The sequence below is a fragment of the Gymnogyps californianus genome, chromosome 2, assembly GCF_018139145.2.
Source record: "Gymnogyps californianus isolate 813 chromosome 2, ASM1813914v2, whole genome shotgun sequence".
Classification (NCBI taxonomy): Eukaryota; Metazoa; Chordata; class Aves; order Accipitriformes; family Cathartidae; genus Gymnogyps; species Gymnogyps californianus.
The window spans coordinates 103,052,802-103,069,742 of record NC_059472.1 but is presented as its reverse complement, the minus strand read 5'-3'; the positions used below and the strand labels follow the sequence as shown (position 1 = coordinate 103,069,742).

At 41.0% G+C, this 16,941-nt stretch overlaps 1 protein-coding gene across 1 annotated transcript in view; it reads right to left on the bottom strand.

Annotated features, from left to right (window-relative positions):
• ATP9B (ATPase phospholipid transporting 9B (putative)) overlaps positions 1-16,329 on the bottom strand; it is a 172,921-nt gene extending 156,592 nt beyond the window's left edge. The window contains exon 1 of the mRNA XM_050915840.1: positions 16,275-16,329. The gene's annotated coding sequence lies outside the window, so the exon portion shown is untranslated. The remainder of the gene's footprint in view (positions 1-16,274) is intronic.
• Between the last annotated feature and the right edge of the window lie 612 nt (positions 16,330-16,941).

Below are 16,941 nucleotides of genomic sequence, written 5' to 3'. Positions count from 1 at the left end.
TGAAATAAACACACTAAATAAAGAGCCAATACATCATTTTTTATTACCGGGAATCTCCTAAAGTAACAAGTTAATTTTTGCCATATGGAATTTTATTAGAGAGATATTTCATCTAAACGTCTCAAGTATTTGTGCTAACACATCAAGAAGAAATTCTGATTTGAGTTTAAAATGTGTAATATGGTAAAAGGGCCTGCAATCAATCATTGTCAATCATAGTATAAATCATTCTAGGAAATCCTTGTTTCTTATATAATTTGGACACACAGAGCTGCAACTTCATACTTTTCAAAGGATTATTTGTAAGATTTTGTTAAACGGAATTTACTTGGCAAAGTTTATAGCACATGCAAATGAATGAGTTTTCATGGAAGTACAGACTTTAGATTTCCACTGAGCTTCTTCAGCTTGCTTTACTGATGTCTCTTCCTGTGTGCACAGGCCTCTATTTGAGTCACACTTTCTACACAACTCATCAGTATCTTAGTTTTAATTACTAAAACGTTATAGTTACTTTTATAATTCTACACAAAAACATTCAGCGAGTCAAAACAGATTTGCCTGTGGGACCCATGGAAACACCACTAAGGTAACAATGGTCCCTTCCTCTCCAGAAACTGTTCTCGACTTCAGTTTTACATCTCTGGAATGCTTTTTATGCCAAGACAAAACACTGGAATATTCGATAAGAAAATTCCCCTAAGTGCATGTAAATTGAGTAACTTATTCAGTTCATATTTTTATACCATTGGGAAGATGATTGAAAGAAACTGCACTATTACTCAGGTTTCCTTTCAGAGACTATTAAAAGGACTAATATGAATATTAATTAGAAGAAAATTTTAAAAGGAATTAAACATTATAGTCAAGCAAAGATCATCTACTTGTATGCAATAACACATACAATAATGCTAATCAATAAAAATGCACGATACAGAAGACAAACAAAATGGTCAGAAAAGCTGGCTGCACAAACACTTACAAAATATGTGAAAAATGTATCAAACTGAACACAAAACCAAAAACTTTTAAATATATAAAAATGTTACTTGACACTATTGGTAATGGTAGTTAAGCAGTCTTTAAATAGGAACAGCTGATGAAAAAAGTATTTGACCAGAATAAATCAAAAGATATCCTGCATATGTATTTTAAAAATTTCTCAAATACTTTACAGTTCAGAAGACTAGTAGACTATCATCAATCTATTCTTTGTGTAATATGTAATTTATCTACCTTGAAATTATTCTTGCACTGGGAGTAGTGAAGAATAATTCCCAGAGCTCAGGGGGGAAAAAAAAAAAAAACAAACCAAGAAAAAAGGATTGAGTCACAAAAAAAAATATGAGTGCTTGGCACAGAATTAGTAAGGTCGATTTTCATGAAGCTGTATTGTACAGTCCTCTCTTACAATGTGCGTCCTGGGACTGTCCCATTTTCCCCACAGCAACCTAAAAACAATCTATATAAAAATAGTAATTAACAAAACCAAAAATCCATTCCCTTTATGAGAGAGAGCAGCTGGAGTGCATGGAGCTCTGCCTGGGGATCGATGAGGAGCCAACTGAGAGCTTCTGGGTTAGGATTAAAGAGAGGACAGGTAAATGCGACATTATAGTGAGTGTCTGCTACAGACCACCTGAATAGGAAGAACAAGCAGATGAGGCCCTTCACAGACAGATAGGAACAGCCTCATGTTCGCAGGCCCTGGTCTTCATGGGGGACTTCCATCACCCTGGTACCTGCTGGAGGGACAACACAAAAGGACATAAGCAATCCTGGAGGGTCCTGCAGTGCTTTGACAACAACTTCCTCCTCCAAGTAATCACAGGAGCCAACGAGGAGAGGTGCTCTGCTGGACCTCATACTCACCAAGCAAGGAGGTGGGGATGTGAAGGTCAAACACAGCCTTGGCTGCAGTGACCAAGAGATGGTGGAGTTCGGGATCCTGACAGCAGGGAGGAGGGTGGCAAGCAAGCTCACAACCCTGGATTTCAGGAGAACAGATCTGGCCTTTTCAGGAACTGCTTGGAAGAGTCCCATAGGGTAAGCCCTTGGAGGGAAGAGGGGCCCAAAAAATCTGGTTAGTATTCAAGGATCAGCTCCTCCAAGCTCAAGAGATTTCCATCCCAACAAATAGGAAGTCGGGCAAAAACACCAGGAGGCCTGACTGGATGAACAAGGAGCTTCTGTCCAAACTCAGACACAAAAAGGAAGTGCACAGAGGGTATTAGAGAAGTACGGACGGGTAACCTGGAAGGAATACAAAAACCTTGTCCAAGCATCCAGGGACAAAGCTACGAAAGCTATAGCCCAAATGGAATTGAATCTGGCCAGCGATATCAAGGACAAGAAGTCTGTAAGTGTATAGGTGACAGAAGGAAGACTAGGGAAAATGTGGGCTCATTGCTGAATGAGCTTTACTAGCAAGACCTGCCTCCAGGAGTCCCAGGTCTCAGAGAGCAGGGGGAAAGGCTGGAGCAAGGAAGATGTACCCTTGATAGAAGAGGATCAGGTCAGGGAACACTTAAGCAAACAGGACTATATAAGCCTACGAGCCCTGAGGGGGTGCACCCACAAGGGCTGAGGGAGCTGGCAGATGTCATTGTGAGGCCACTTTTGATAACCTTTGATCAATCACGGCAACTGGGAGAACTGACTGAAGACTGGAGGAAAGCAAATACCACTCTTATCTTCAAGAAACACAAGAAGGAGGACCCAGGGAACTACAGGCCTGTCAGCCTCACCATGATCCCTTGGAAGGTGATGGAGCAGCTAATCCTGGAAACCATTTCCACGCACGTTAAAGACTAGAAAATCATCAGGAGTAGTCAGCATGGCTTCACCTTGGTGAAGCACCTTCATGCTTGACCAACTTCATGAACTTCTACAATGAAATAACTGGCCTGGTAGATGGGGGGAGAGCAGTGGATAGTGTCTACTTGGACTTCACTAAGGCCTTTGATACTGTCTCCCATAAAATCCTCATAGACAAGCTGTTGATGCAGGGGGTGGATGAGCAGACAGTGAGGTGGACTGAAAACTGGCTGAATGGCCAGGCCCGGGGGGTGATGATCAGTGGCACGAAGTCTAGTTGCAGGCCAGTAACTAGCAGTGTACTCCAGGGGTCCATACTGGCTCCAGTCCTGTTTAACATCTTCGTTAGTGATCTGGATGATGGGGCAGAGTGCACCCTCAGCAAGTTTGCAGATGACACCAAACTGGGAGGAGTGTCTGATAGGCCAGATGGGAATGCTGTCATCCAGTGCAAACTTGACAGGCTGGACAAACGGGTTGACAGGGACCTCAGGAAGCTCAGCAAGGAGAAGTGCACACCTGGCGAGGAACAACCCCACAGACCACTATATGCTGGGGGCCACCCAGCTAGAAAGGAACTTGGCAGAAAAGAACCTGGGGATCCTGGTGGACACCAGGTTGACCATAAGCCAGCCATGTGCCCTTGCCACAAAGAAAGCTACTGGTATCCTGGGCTACATTAGGTGAAGTATTGCCAGCAGGTCAAGGGAGGAGATCCTTCCCCTCTGCTCAGCACCGGTGAGGCCACACTCCTGTGTCCAGTTCTGGGCTCCTCAGTACAAGAGAGACATGCACAATACTGCAGAGAGTGAAGTGAAGTGCCATGAAGGTGATTAAGGGACTGGAGCATCTCTCCTATGAGGAAAGGCTGAGAGAGCTAGGACTGTTCAGGCTAGAGAAGACAAGGCATGGGCAGGATCTTATTAATGTCTATAAATACCTGAAGGGAGGTTGCAAAGAAGACTGAGTCAAGCTCTCTTCAGTGGTGCCCAGTCACCAGGACGAGAGGCAATGGGCACAAACTGAAACACAGGAGGTTCCCTCTGAACATCAGGAAACGCTTTTTTACCATGAGGATGACTGAGCACTGGCAAGGGTTGTCCAAGGAGGTTGTGGCATCTCCATCCTTAGAGATGTTTAAAAGCTGCCTAGACGTGATCCTGGGCAACCAGCTCTAGGTGGCCCTGCTTGAGCATGGGGGAGTTCTGCTGACACAGAACAGCACCCTGAGCAGTATTCAGTCCAAATTCTTGATAGACAAACCCAATATTTTAAAATGAAAGTAACACTACAAACACCAGGACTAAGCATGAAAAAACACCGTCACTAGATTTGCATTTTCTCAACTCACTGTATATTTAATACAAAAATCTGAAACCATTTCCTTTTCCCCTAGATTTTCTGTGTTGTGCCCTGTTGTATACAGGAATATATTAAAGCAGTTATTAACGTTTTTGGATGCCAGGAAAGGGGCAGGGGGGGAGGGAGGGATTGTACTGTAGTGTTAGATTTCTATTGAAAAGGTACACCACATACTTTACACTGGCTATGTAATAAATTGGTATCAACACAGTTAAGAAGGAAGATCTAACAAGGAAGGAGAGGGGAAAAAAAAAACCCAAACCCACTAGTGGTTAATCAGACATTAGCTAGACACTTCCTCTTTTGGTTGGCAGGTGATGCCCTGATTTCTGCACCTCCTTTGAATCCCTTGGTATGGGACATCATTAAGGGATGTTAACAATGTGTTCAGACCAGATTAGAAAATAAAGCATAACTAGGAATAATAATAAACACACCCCCCTCACCTCCCCCGGCTGCAAGTCAACTGAGTATTGGAACCTTAAGCATGTTAGACCCTGTGAAGAAGAAAATTTTCATCTGTTTCAAATGATGCAAAAGCATAACCGCACTGCAAAAAACACAACAGAAGTTTCAAACTAAATAACTGCATAAATTTGTTAGAAGTTACGAGTTCCCACAAAGTTAGTTATGTGAAAATATGGCATGGAAAATGCTTTCAGAATTATTACTCCCAGTACCCACTTCAAAAAAAAAAAAAGAAAAAAGGAAAATAAATTTTAAAACAAACATGAAAAACTTGATCTTCACAAACAACGTTTGCAAAAAGCTGCATCTGATGTTTAGTTTAATATGGCAATATATTTTCCATTCCCATTACTATCAATGGTCATTAAGAAAAAACACTATACAAAAAGTCCTCTTCACAAAACAGAGCAGTTATTACAGGTTAACATGTATATTATACTAAATTACATCAATTACACTCAGACTAGACTAATTTTAACACTAGATAATAAAACCACGGCTTAGAAAAAACTTAAGACATTACTTTATGCTGACTTCCAGTAAGACAGGCCTGGGTTTAAACAGATTCATATTCAATGCTTTTATAATCTCTCCCGGTTAAATTTGCAAATTATGTTATCACAGTTTTAATATCGAGCTTTCCGTTGCGTTGTGTTTTGCTTTCAGACATCCAAACAATTAATAGTGTATTTGTAACACCAGCCAGTGAAATCACAATCTGCTAGCTGTACTGGAGTATACAGCAAGATATTGCAAAGTAACAGATCCCTTTTACTTCTGTGCAAAGTTAACAAGTGTCTGATTCCCAAAGTAATATCCTTTATATACAAAGGTAACACAGCAAACATGGTTAAAGTCTCTCTTGAAGGAACATGCTAATGCAAGAGAATTATGGGAGAGACTTGGCTGAGAAACAGAGACATGCATAATATTTAAATCTACTCTTGTAAATATGGCAATATTTGCAGAGTACATTGTCCTAATCATAATTTCTTTAAGGTTTTTCTGCCATTATATTATAAACAAATATTTTTTTCACAATCAGTATCTAGGTTTGCACTTTTAAATATGGAGCTTCACCGAGTAGTGAAGATAATGAGCATAAGCACCATTACGTTTAGTAATCCTGACTTCAAAATACAGCCTCTGAACTGGCAAGCAATTTATTCTGTTTCAAAAGCAATTTTGCTATTGTGTTGGAAAATTGTACTTCAGTATTTAAAAACAATACGATAATGAATAATGGATTTTTCATAACTAGGATGAGGACAAAAATCTTTATGCCTTTGTTACCTAGTATTTTTCTGCACTTAATTGCTTGAAGTGCTGATTTTCCTTGAGTGACAAATCAATTAAGTATAATCCTAGAAACCTGTATTAAAATAGTGAAGCACTGAAAGCAACATGAATAAAGAAGCCAGAGTGAAGACATCAAAACTCTCAGCATGAGTGCTACTAAATCAGGTATGAAGACAACCATCTTGACAAAAATATGGTTTCCTACGGAAAAAGGCACATTAATATTAAACAACTTTCAACAAAACCTGACTACTATTAGGAATATTATTTAACTGATTTAAGTGAAAGGAAACCATGTACAATACTTTAAAATGAAATTTTGATATAAACATCTGCTGTGAAAATGATGCCTCAAGTCACCTGTACTATATCATTCCACTTTGATGGCTGTTTGCCAGAGTAGAAGGGGCTGCAGAGTTCCGTGGGTGCCATAACTGGTAATGGAAGCCATTTTAATTCATTTAAATCTAATTCGGCTACCTACTTAGATCCATAATTATTTCTGTATTTTCTGCCAGCTTTCCATTGTTCTAAGAGAGCAGTGTTCAAGGGTGCAGCAGGAAGGTGCAAGGGGCAGGGCAATCATGACTGCATGTTTTTCTGGTTTTACTCACTTGACAAATGCAGAAGCAGTATCTACGACAGATTTTTTTATCTGCCTGCTTAAAAGACCCAAGTAGGATAGAAGCACTGTGTCAGATACTGCATAAATAGTGTTTCCTTGTCGCCTATCGCTTGTGCTATATACCATAATTCATAAGAAGGAAAAACAAAGCCGATGTCTTAAAACAGTATTTCTCAAACCTAGTGAGGGAGGGAAAAGGAATGTGTGGCCATAAGTCTACACAGGAATTGGACATAGGAGATGGCTGTGGGATGCAGAGTAGCATGGAAGAGAGGCAGCAGTGGAAAAAGTTCCAGCTGAGCATCTGTCTGAGTAGAAAAGCTGAGAAAGACCAGTTACTGGCAGTTGAGCTACCACTGCTTGCCACTATGACCACGTCCCATCCCACCAAGCACTGGTGATTTGGCTCAGTGGCTGCTGCCAGCCACAGGACTCCCTCCACTTCTGGTCACGGGCAGAGGAAAGACTGAGGGAGTAAACAGCACAATCTATCTCAGCCATATCCTGCTCTACCCTCCAGTAATTCCTCCAAGGGTTAACCTAAGGGAACACCTTCCCAGTCTGAGGATAAAGAAGGAGACTACCAAATTGTAGAGATGCGGTAGGAGGAATAATGAAGAGAGGGACAGGCATATTTATATAAAGAGCAAGAATTGTTTCTTAAAGGACAAACCACCAAAGCAGCAACTGCTGTAGGCTGCCTGTATCACTGATGTAACTGTTCAGATCCTGTCCTGTGACAAAGACAAAAACCCCAGGAAACTCTGCACAGCAGCAGGAAAAATTTTATTAAGAAATGTACGTTCATCCATAACCATGCTTGTAAGTATACAACATATTTTCATATAACTGCTCCTCTTATTCAAATATCCAGTTTCTCCATATAACAGATTGCTTTGCTCAAAGCTACCTGAGAAAAATCAAAATACAAATACTTTTTTTTTTTTCAAATATTCGTCTGTATTTCTAAAGATTGGAAGTTACTTTTTCCCTTCTAATTTCAAACACCTCTATGCCTTGCACAGCAGTAAATTCAGTTAAACTACAGAGCAATCATGTTGTCCCCAGATTACAACAGAAGTGGAAAATGGAAAATCTTCTACAGGTAAGTGCATGAAATTTAAAGAATGTCCTTTAAACTCTTCCTCCAAAACACCGAAGAGCTATTTCAGAAGTTTTTAGAATTGATTAGAGCTTGCCACTATTTGTCCCTATTTAGCTTTAGTTGTGCCTCTAATGCAAGTGCACTGCTAATCAGTACTACTTGGGAAGTCTCTGAATCCAAGTCCTAGCCTAACCCTCCCCCCCCCCCCCCCCAAAATAATCCTATTACAAATTTATATGCATTATCAGGGACAGCTGCATCAGATCTCTACATGGAAGACAACACTAACCACAGTATTCCAACAGTTATAACAAAAAAAAAAACCAAACCCAAACACATTTGGACAGCTTTTAAGGAAGCTGAAGATTTGTAGAGCTGAACGTTTATATCCAGTTTCAATAGCTAACTTTGGGTTTGTGTCCTTGCATAACAGGATCTTTAAAAACCTATTACAACACTCCCATTATAGTGCATGTTTATTCATTGGACAACAAAATAGAAGGAAAAAGTACTTCTACTGTATGCAGGCAAGTTTACTACTGAGTATGTCACTGAGATGAATAATATTTACCGCAATAAGACCAAATAAAATAAGTTGCCCCCAGCCTTTTACAAATGATGCAGAGAGATAATCTGGAAAAACACAAGGCAGCATTTTTGATCAACTACTACAATTAAAAAAAAAACCAACCAAAACCTGGCATCTTCTGCCATGCAAAACTAAGGGAAAACCCTTACATCTGTTGAGATAAAGGTCTAAAATCAGAGTACATAGTTATTACCAAGGCAGCTCCCTTTCATCAGTGGCTTATCAAAAATTGCTTAAATCATAGAAACTAAAACTACAGGTTCCATCAGACACTTACATAAAGCAAATATTCTGAATGCTGTTTGCCCTCTCTCTCTCCTAGCTCACACTTTCTTACCAGAGCTGTATACGTATGAAGCAAATTCAGAAGATCTGCATAATGAAGCCTTCATGAAAAAAAGGCACCCTTCCTTATTGCCCTCTGCTTACCTTACAAAGCACTATGCATATCCTAATATAAGATCTTTCTCAACCCATGACAAGATGAGTGAGTCTCTGTATTTAACAAATAGGTACCAGAAATACCTAAATACACAGCAGGACCTGAGGAAACATCATCTAGATTCACCAGAACCCTATTTTTAATTAGTAGGGTACGTCATTGATCACAACAATGGGACCATTTTATCACCGTCACTGGGTATTGTTATTGACATTGTAGCCCAATCAATTGTTTTCTCTCCCTGTTCTTAGCAATCCAAATGCCTGCCCAAGCAACACAAATCACTGTATTTAGATACTACAGATACAAACCAGGAAGGCATCCAAATATAGGGCAAATATAATAGCTTAAACATGAACAACCTTAGAAATATATTTACAAAGTTTATTCTGCGGCACACACAGTCACACGTGCTCATTGCAAAAGACAGCATCATCTGCAATAGCAATCTGAAGTTCTCAAACATTTTTTTGCCTAATGATTAAAATGCTTCAGATCAGGATAATTACTCTAAGAATAATCATGCTAAAGACTATGACTGTCTATAAACCTACCTTGGTGTGAAAGAGTATTACCAGTGCAGAAGAGAGCCGTAAGGACAACTTTTTCCAAATACACAGTTCTAAGTAATGTCAAGTCAAAGAACTGCAATTAATTACTAAAATCACATAAAGTTCCTATGTCATCAGAATTTATGTCTGCAAAGTATTACAAACTACTTCTCAGGTATGACACCAATGAAAGTGTCATTGTACGTAAAAATATTTTACAGTTCCTATTGTGAGCAGCTCTATATGCATGTAATATGGGCACCTGCATCATTAAATCAAAGATTGCTCTGAAAAGCAAAAGCCTCAGAAACTAAAACAACAATGACAACACACACTGCATAAAAGCTCTAAAAACATTAACATATGGCAAGGCCATTTTTCAAAAGTTATATATCAAACTACTTTGACTTTTGTCCCAGGCAAAAATCGCAGAATCTACACCTATCCTAAATCAGGTGCCAGTCCCAACAAGCGGTATTAACCCATGAATAAAGTCTTCAGCAAACAAAGCAACGCGCAATCCAAGAATGTGAATATTTGAACAACGGGCATAGAACATACATTGAGAAGAAAGTTAAAAAAAAAATTCACTGCTAACTTCTTTTTCCAAAAACTAGTGGTACTTCATAACTTGAGAGAGTCTTGAAAACATAGACCCAACCACTGTTACACAAACACAACATCCCAAGTACAAAGGTGCCACACAAACAACCCTGTTGGAAGAATCAGAATTAAGAGATGGCATCTCAGATTCAGCCTAAAAATTACTGTGACATAGTTCCAAACAACAACAACAGTGAATCTCTGTCCAAAACCACAATTCAGGAAAAGCTAATGACAAAGGACAGTATGTCCTGCAAGACAGTGACATAATTTTTTTTTTTTTTTGATGAAAAGAAAAGAAGTTTTGCTTTGCAAAAAAGAGACAAACACTTTGAATTTCAGGTGAAGTCAGTAAAAAACAGGGGGGCAATAGTTCTCCTGTAAAAAGAACAAAAGGACGTACATGATTGACCTACTCTGTAAGAATGGCATAACAGTACAGACAATTCTCCTAACTACAATTCTACAGAAATTTCTTTGCACCGCATTTGATCCTTTCCTCCTTATGCTGAAATAAAAGAGGGGTGTATTTGAATGAACATTTGAATATATCAGCATAACATACAGCTGTGTATTTCAATACGTTCTCATTTCCAATACACTTCAACATCTATATATTAGTAGCTGTAACATAAAACACTTATCAGGAATACCACTTTGGTTGTTCAGAGTTCATGACACTTCTAGCAAGTATGAGCTGAACTTGTAACATTTGTAATTTTTGGTATCACAGTAACAACCAATATATCTCACTTTGAGCTGCTACCTCCAGCAAAGAAAATTTCCGCCCTACAGAGAAGTGGGTTAGACTAATCTGTAATGGTGCACCCAGTTAGTTGCCAGTTCTGTATGCGTGTCACACAGGAAAAAAAACACAAGACAGGGGCTCTGATTTAAACAAAGCATCATAGGAACCAGGATGATGTTATGAGTTTTATCCACACTCCCACAGATGCTTAACTTCTAGGAGTTTCTGTGACCATATCCTGAGTAGTAGGATGAATAGCATTCACAATGCTATTTCTACAAAAAAGCAACATAAACATTTACAGTTTATGTTCCTGGACTAAACAATTTATTGCTTCTGGTCAAACAACAGACATTTGAAGAAGTTACTGTCACTTTGCAACAGCAGTTTTAAAACATAGATGTTCAAAAGTAAATTCAGTTCCATCTTCAGAAAGCTTTATCACAGAAGCTATATTAAAATTCAAACTAATGTCAATATTGCCAACCCTTCACGTTCATCCGTCATTTTCAAACTCATTTTCAGGATGAAATACGTAGAGCCGTTCAATTAATGGGAAGGGGGGGGGGGGGGGGGGGGAGAGCAGATTAAAATGAAACCTGTAAAACACTGCCCAAGTATTGTAACAACTTTTGTTCTAAACATTCCGAAGTACCCAGGGAAAGAGATTCATAGGAACTAGCAACATTTTAGAAAAACTGCAAGAATTACCAACTATCACTGCATACAACCCATGCAACAGGTAAACTCTACTGATACATATGAATGTTTGTTTTTTTGGACAATTATGGACATTTTGCAAGGCTTTCCAGATCCACAGTTATAGCAAAATAAGTTATGAGCTTTCTGTAAACACCATTCTACAAGAGATGTTAGGTCCTATTAGCTCTGATTGTTACATGGTCTCAACAATAACACTTTGAGTTATTTGGGGAAGTTTTTATTCTTAATTATTACACTTAAAATATCAAAAACCTGGCATATAATTTGCCACTGGAATATGAAGAATAACATCTGAACTATGAAAATCACACTGTAGTTCAGAACTAGAAGACACGCTTCTAACAAACAACTGAAAGCGGGCACCAGGTATCAAAGTATTTTAACAAAGCTCACTTCAGATGACATCAGAAATTAAAGAAATCACAGGATTACTGTACATGCATCTAGTATTATCTGTTGACATTCAGATGTCTCTATTTTTTGGTGGTTCACTGTGAAACCTAGCCAAACACCTTGAGAAATCATAACCAGAAGGACTACAAGATTGCTGGGAACAGCTTTCGTTTAAATGAAAAGCATTAGAACAGGAATACTACATTAAATCATCTTACTTTCTATGTAATATGAAAATCTGACATTTGTAAGTATCAGGGAAGCATGTGAATTCTCAGTGAACTTTGAGTTCTGCAGATTTCCATTCCATTTTGCCTAGAATAGATTATTTTTTTCTCTACTACACATACCTCACATGAAATAAGCTATAATCCACCAGTTGTTAAGCAACAAGTATCCTGCATTTACCTGGACAAAGGACACATCCTATTATTTTGTTCTTTTTCCCTTCTCGTGTAATTTTCTTTTTCGTGAATGACATAAAACAATGAGAATTCAAAAATAACAGTATAGGCGGTTGCCTTAAAACAGAGTTGCTCTATCAGTGAGCAAACCACAGAGACAAGCAACAGCAGCTGATCTGTTCCACAACTTGCCCTACTGTAACCACCTAATGTATCTAGTGTGGTCATTTGTAAGTACACTACTGTGACCCATACTATGAATAATCATGCAAGAGGATTCCTTCCAGTGAGTGAGTGTTTTTCATGACATCACCTTTGTGAATACCTGGAGCGCAAGTGAATTTATGTAATATTGGACACAGCTAGTAAGACCTGATTTTTTGGTACCAGCTCAGGAGCCCCAGCAACTCACACCTTAAGCCCTATTAGGCCAAATACAAACGTACACTGACAGCAGCAAGTGCAGGACACCTGAACAAACCAGGTATTCTGCTTATGGATTTTGCTTGTGAGGGTTGACTACTGTTTAACTCCTTATCAGCTTCAAAATTCCCCCAGACTTCTTGTTTTCCTTCCATCGACCTCACATGACAACACAGGCACAGCACAGTTAACTTCCTTCCTGTGTTTAGCAGTTGATTACTCTGGGGCTGTTGATGACAAATACAAGTCTAACATATGAGAACAAGCGCTTTAAGTCTCAGTGCACATTTAAGCTCACCCTGGATGTTCTCTGGACCTCTTTTCCCTTCACAATGTAAACAAAAAGCAGCGGCTATTTTTCCTGTAGATAACAGATCCTTCCTACTGAAGGACAAAGTGCTGAAACAAGTGCTGAATCAATCACCTTTTCCCCAAGCTTTCTACAACTATTCAAGTTGAATCTATTAAACAATACCAAGGTTTTTTTAATAATTTGAAGATGAACATTCAAGATAGATTTCCCTCGTTTCTAACAGTAGCACACGAACAGTTCTCTGTCCATCTGAGGTAGGGGAAGATGGCAGAAGATATAAAACCTGAATTTCTACTGCAGAAGTAACAAGTTGCCCTTAAACATCAGAAATAAAAGCAGAACAGGATGCATGTGTTCATTGAACCATAGGTAACATTTAATATGTATTTTTAGTTCTTTTTTTTTAAACAAGCCTTAACATATACAAAGTGAATATATAAAATACATTCATCTCGTCATGCTTATATATGAAGTACATCCCAGGACATTTCATGGTTCTTAACTGGCTACAATTTTATACAGAAACGTACAATCTCAGGTGCGTATCAGAGTTTCTTCAAGTGTGTGAGAAAAACATATTCCAGCTTTAAAATACATGTTACCAGTCTGTCAAAATAATCTCAAAAGCACAAAGCACATCAAGGACAAACGCTGAAAGAGAAAGTCTTTGTCCTCACTGCAAAGCAAACTACAGCAACACTGACAAAGATTCCTATAGACTGCTTAGCTCAAGCAAAAGAAGTCATCCTACAAATTAGCTTTGAGGCCACTAAAGGTTAGCAACTCATGAGTTGTATTAACTGATGTTGCACAGTAGCAGGGCAATCAATTTTAGTTAAAAAACACTACCACACTGAAGTTAAGGATCTGTGTATAAGACTTTCAAAAGACTGTAAATTCTTCACTGAAGAAATAAATCACAGCAAGTCAAAGACTCTTGAGGGCCCAGAAACCACAGTACTGGATTAAACCTGAGATACCAGCTCTATTATATTTTAATTGGTGTTTGTTTCTAGACATCTTCAGAAGTATGAATTATACCCTTTCAGGCAAAATCCTCATGTATATATGCATGTGATAACTTTTATCAGAGAGCTCAGTGACTTCACTTCAACACTCTCTTAAGTATCTGCAATATCAGGACCTTTGCTGCAGTTTCCACAGGAATGCAAGGCTTCTTCAAAGTCTGTGCTGAAGATAAAGATTAGAAAAGCAGGCTGAATCATTCATAAAGACATAGGAGCTGTAGTTCAATTACAAGCTTAGAGTCATAAGACTTACAAGTTGTAGTTTGACCATCTGCACTGCCATATTTCCTCTTTGACTCTACACAAGACACCTGTGGTAGAATCTACACAAGCATTCCCATGCTTTTGTTACAGGTCCATAGGACACCTTCCAAAGTACACAACAGGTGCTCTCACAAATCCAGGGCATGGTATTCTTGAAGGAGAATGACCAACCTCCTCAACTCACCTTAAGAAAAATATAAAGATTTAAAGTGAGTGAAGAGGTTGGTATATGTATTCTAATTCTCAGAGCTCAAAAAAAGCAATTTATTTAATTAAGTGATCAAAATAAACAAACATAATAAACATGCCTGTCAATTTGTAAAGGTTTTGTTCAACAGCTTGTAGGTTTATAAAAGTAATGAACATCATAGATAATCATTTGTGTGGAGGATCAGTAAGCTAAATACATATCACCTGCACTTAAGAAACACATAGATTATGAAAGACCATAACTCTGTAAGATGTAATCTAAACTAGAAGGAATTTAATCCACAATCTTTGGAGGGTGATGTTTACCAAACAAGACAGAGGGGAAGAAGCAGATCCATAATGAATAGGTAGTTCCCTGCTAGATCTTACAGCTTGCCAAATCTGCTTATAAAGCCAGGTTTAAACAGTTTGTATAAATAACTGTAATTACTGTCTGCAACCATACCGTCAATAAACCTATGTATCTACCTGATTTACAAACTCAACCCATCATATCTATAGCATTTTTCAAATCACCAAAACACTCCTCGGTAACCTACAACAGAACCACCTGCTACCTTTCATGGTCTGGACAAAGTTTTTGCCTACATTCTCCCCTTCCCCTTTTTCTTCCAAAGCAAAACACCTACTGAGAAGCTTACACATTCCAGCAAGACCTTCTCCCGCTTCAATTCTCTGAGGAATAGGGATGATGATGATGGTAACACTGCCCTACCTCAAAACAGAGGACAAACCTACTACAAATTGTCAGACATTCAAGTATGAGCAAGATGGGGAAAACTACTAATACGGTAGACTGTCCTACAAGCTCGTGACTGTTCATAAAAAAAATATTTTTATTTAGTTTAAGAATCAAGACAACATAATTTAAGCCTAACCTACCTTGCATAGTTTTAAACTACCTTTTCTGTTAGTTATTCCATTCAAAGAAGTAAATACATTTTATTCATGACAAAACGGATTTATCACTGTATTTGAATTAGAACAACAGCACCAACTATTTTGTTTTTAGAAAGTCCATTTACTTCAGATCCTACAACTGCTGCCTCCAGTCCTTGTGTCCACAACCAGTGTTCTACAAAAACCAAGAGAAGAAAAAAACCCTCAAACAACTACAATCATATCCTTCACTGTAAGAGTGCTGTCCAATGGACACACCAAAATTATGGAGCAAAGTTTTTCCTTGCTCACAACAACAGTATACCTAGAAATTATTCAGAATAATGGAAAGCAAAAGAACATTCACTCTTTGCCTGAAAACTTAATTTGATGGCAGACCTTTAAACTGGCCTCTTCAAATTGCTTAACGTCCAATATTTCAATAAATCTGGAGTTATTTTAATTCTTGCATGCAAGAACGTTTTCCGTGCTAATACACAATAACTATCTCACAGCGTATTTACTAACGACGCCCAAATGAGCCACCCAACGTGGGCATCCCGCTCGTAAGTACTGGCAAGGGGCCCGAGCTGCGCGGAGTCGCAGGCGGCGCCCCGCGGGGCCGGGGCAGCGAAGGCCGCACCTGTGGGCGTGGGGCCGGCGCCGGGAGCGGCAGGGCCGAGGGCGCCCTGCGCATCCTCCCGCGGGGCCCTGCGGCACCACCCGCCGCCACCACAGCCCGTCCCGGCCCCGTGCCCCGCCGCCGGGCGAAGGGAAGAGCGGAACGCGTTCCCTACGAGGGCCGAGGGGGGCGGCCAGGGCCGCGGAAGCCTGCAAGAGCCAGGGGCTGCCGACACCCCCCTTCTCGGCCTACAGGGGGACCGTCACCCCTTCCCGCCCTCCCCACGGGCCGGGCGGGCGGTCCCGGAGCCCCACAGGGCAACGGGGCTGGGCGAGGGGCACACACTGCCCCGCCCGCCGTTAGAGATGCTGGGGGGGGGAAGCCGCCGCGCTGCCCCTGCCCGTACCTGTTGTGCCTCTGCGCCGTGGCGGCGCTGGTGTAATAGGCCGCTCTCCGCTGGGTGCTGCGCGGTACCGGGTACAGCGGGATCTGGTCCGCCATCTTGGGGGCGCCCCCTCCACCTCGCGCCCGTCCGCTTCCCTCCTCCTCCTCCGCCTCCTCCCCCCGCCCCACCCCGCCCTGCACCCCTTCGCCTCGCCCCCGCCGCCCGCGAGGTGCTGCTGAGACCCCTGACGTCACGGCCACCTCCAGCTGACGCCAGGAGGACGGAAGCGCCAGCGGGGCGGGGCCTCGGGATAAACAAGGGGGCGGGGCCCCGCGGAGGGGGCGGGGCGGGAGCGCTCGGGCGGGCGGCCGGCCGGCCGTGGTGGGGGCGGGCAGGGCTGGGGCTGTGCCCGACGGAGGGGCGCGCGGGGCGGGGCGGTTGGTGACGGTTGGTGGCGGTTGGGGCGCGCCCTGTGCGTGACGTGGCGGACTGGGGTGCCTGCGGGGTGTGTTTCCCCGAGCCTTCGTTAAGGTTGGTGAAGTTTAATTTTTCAGCTTCTGAAGAACCACACGGGTGAGCCGTGAAGAGGAAGAGCCAGAGGCTGTGCGGGTGGGCTCCGCAGGCCGGGCGGCCCGGCGGACACAGGCATTTCACAGGAACCCGGGAGTTTAGGGGTTGAAGAGGAATT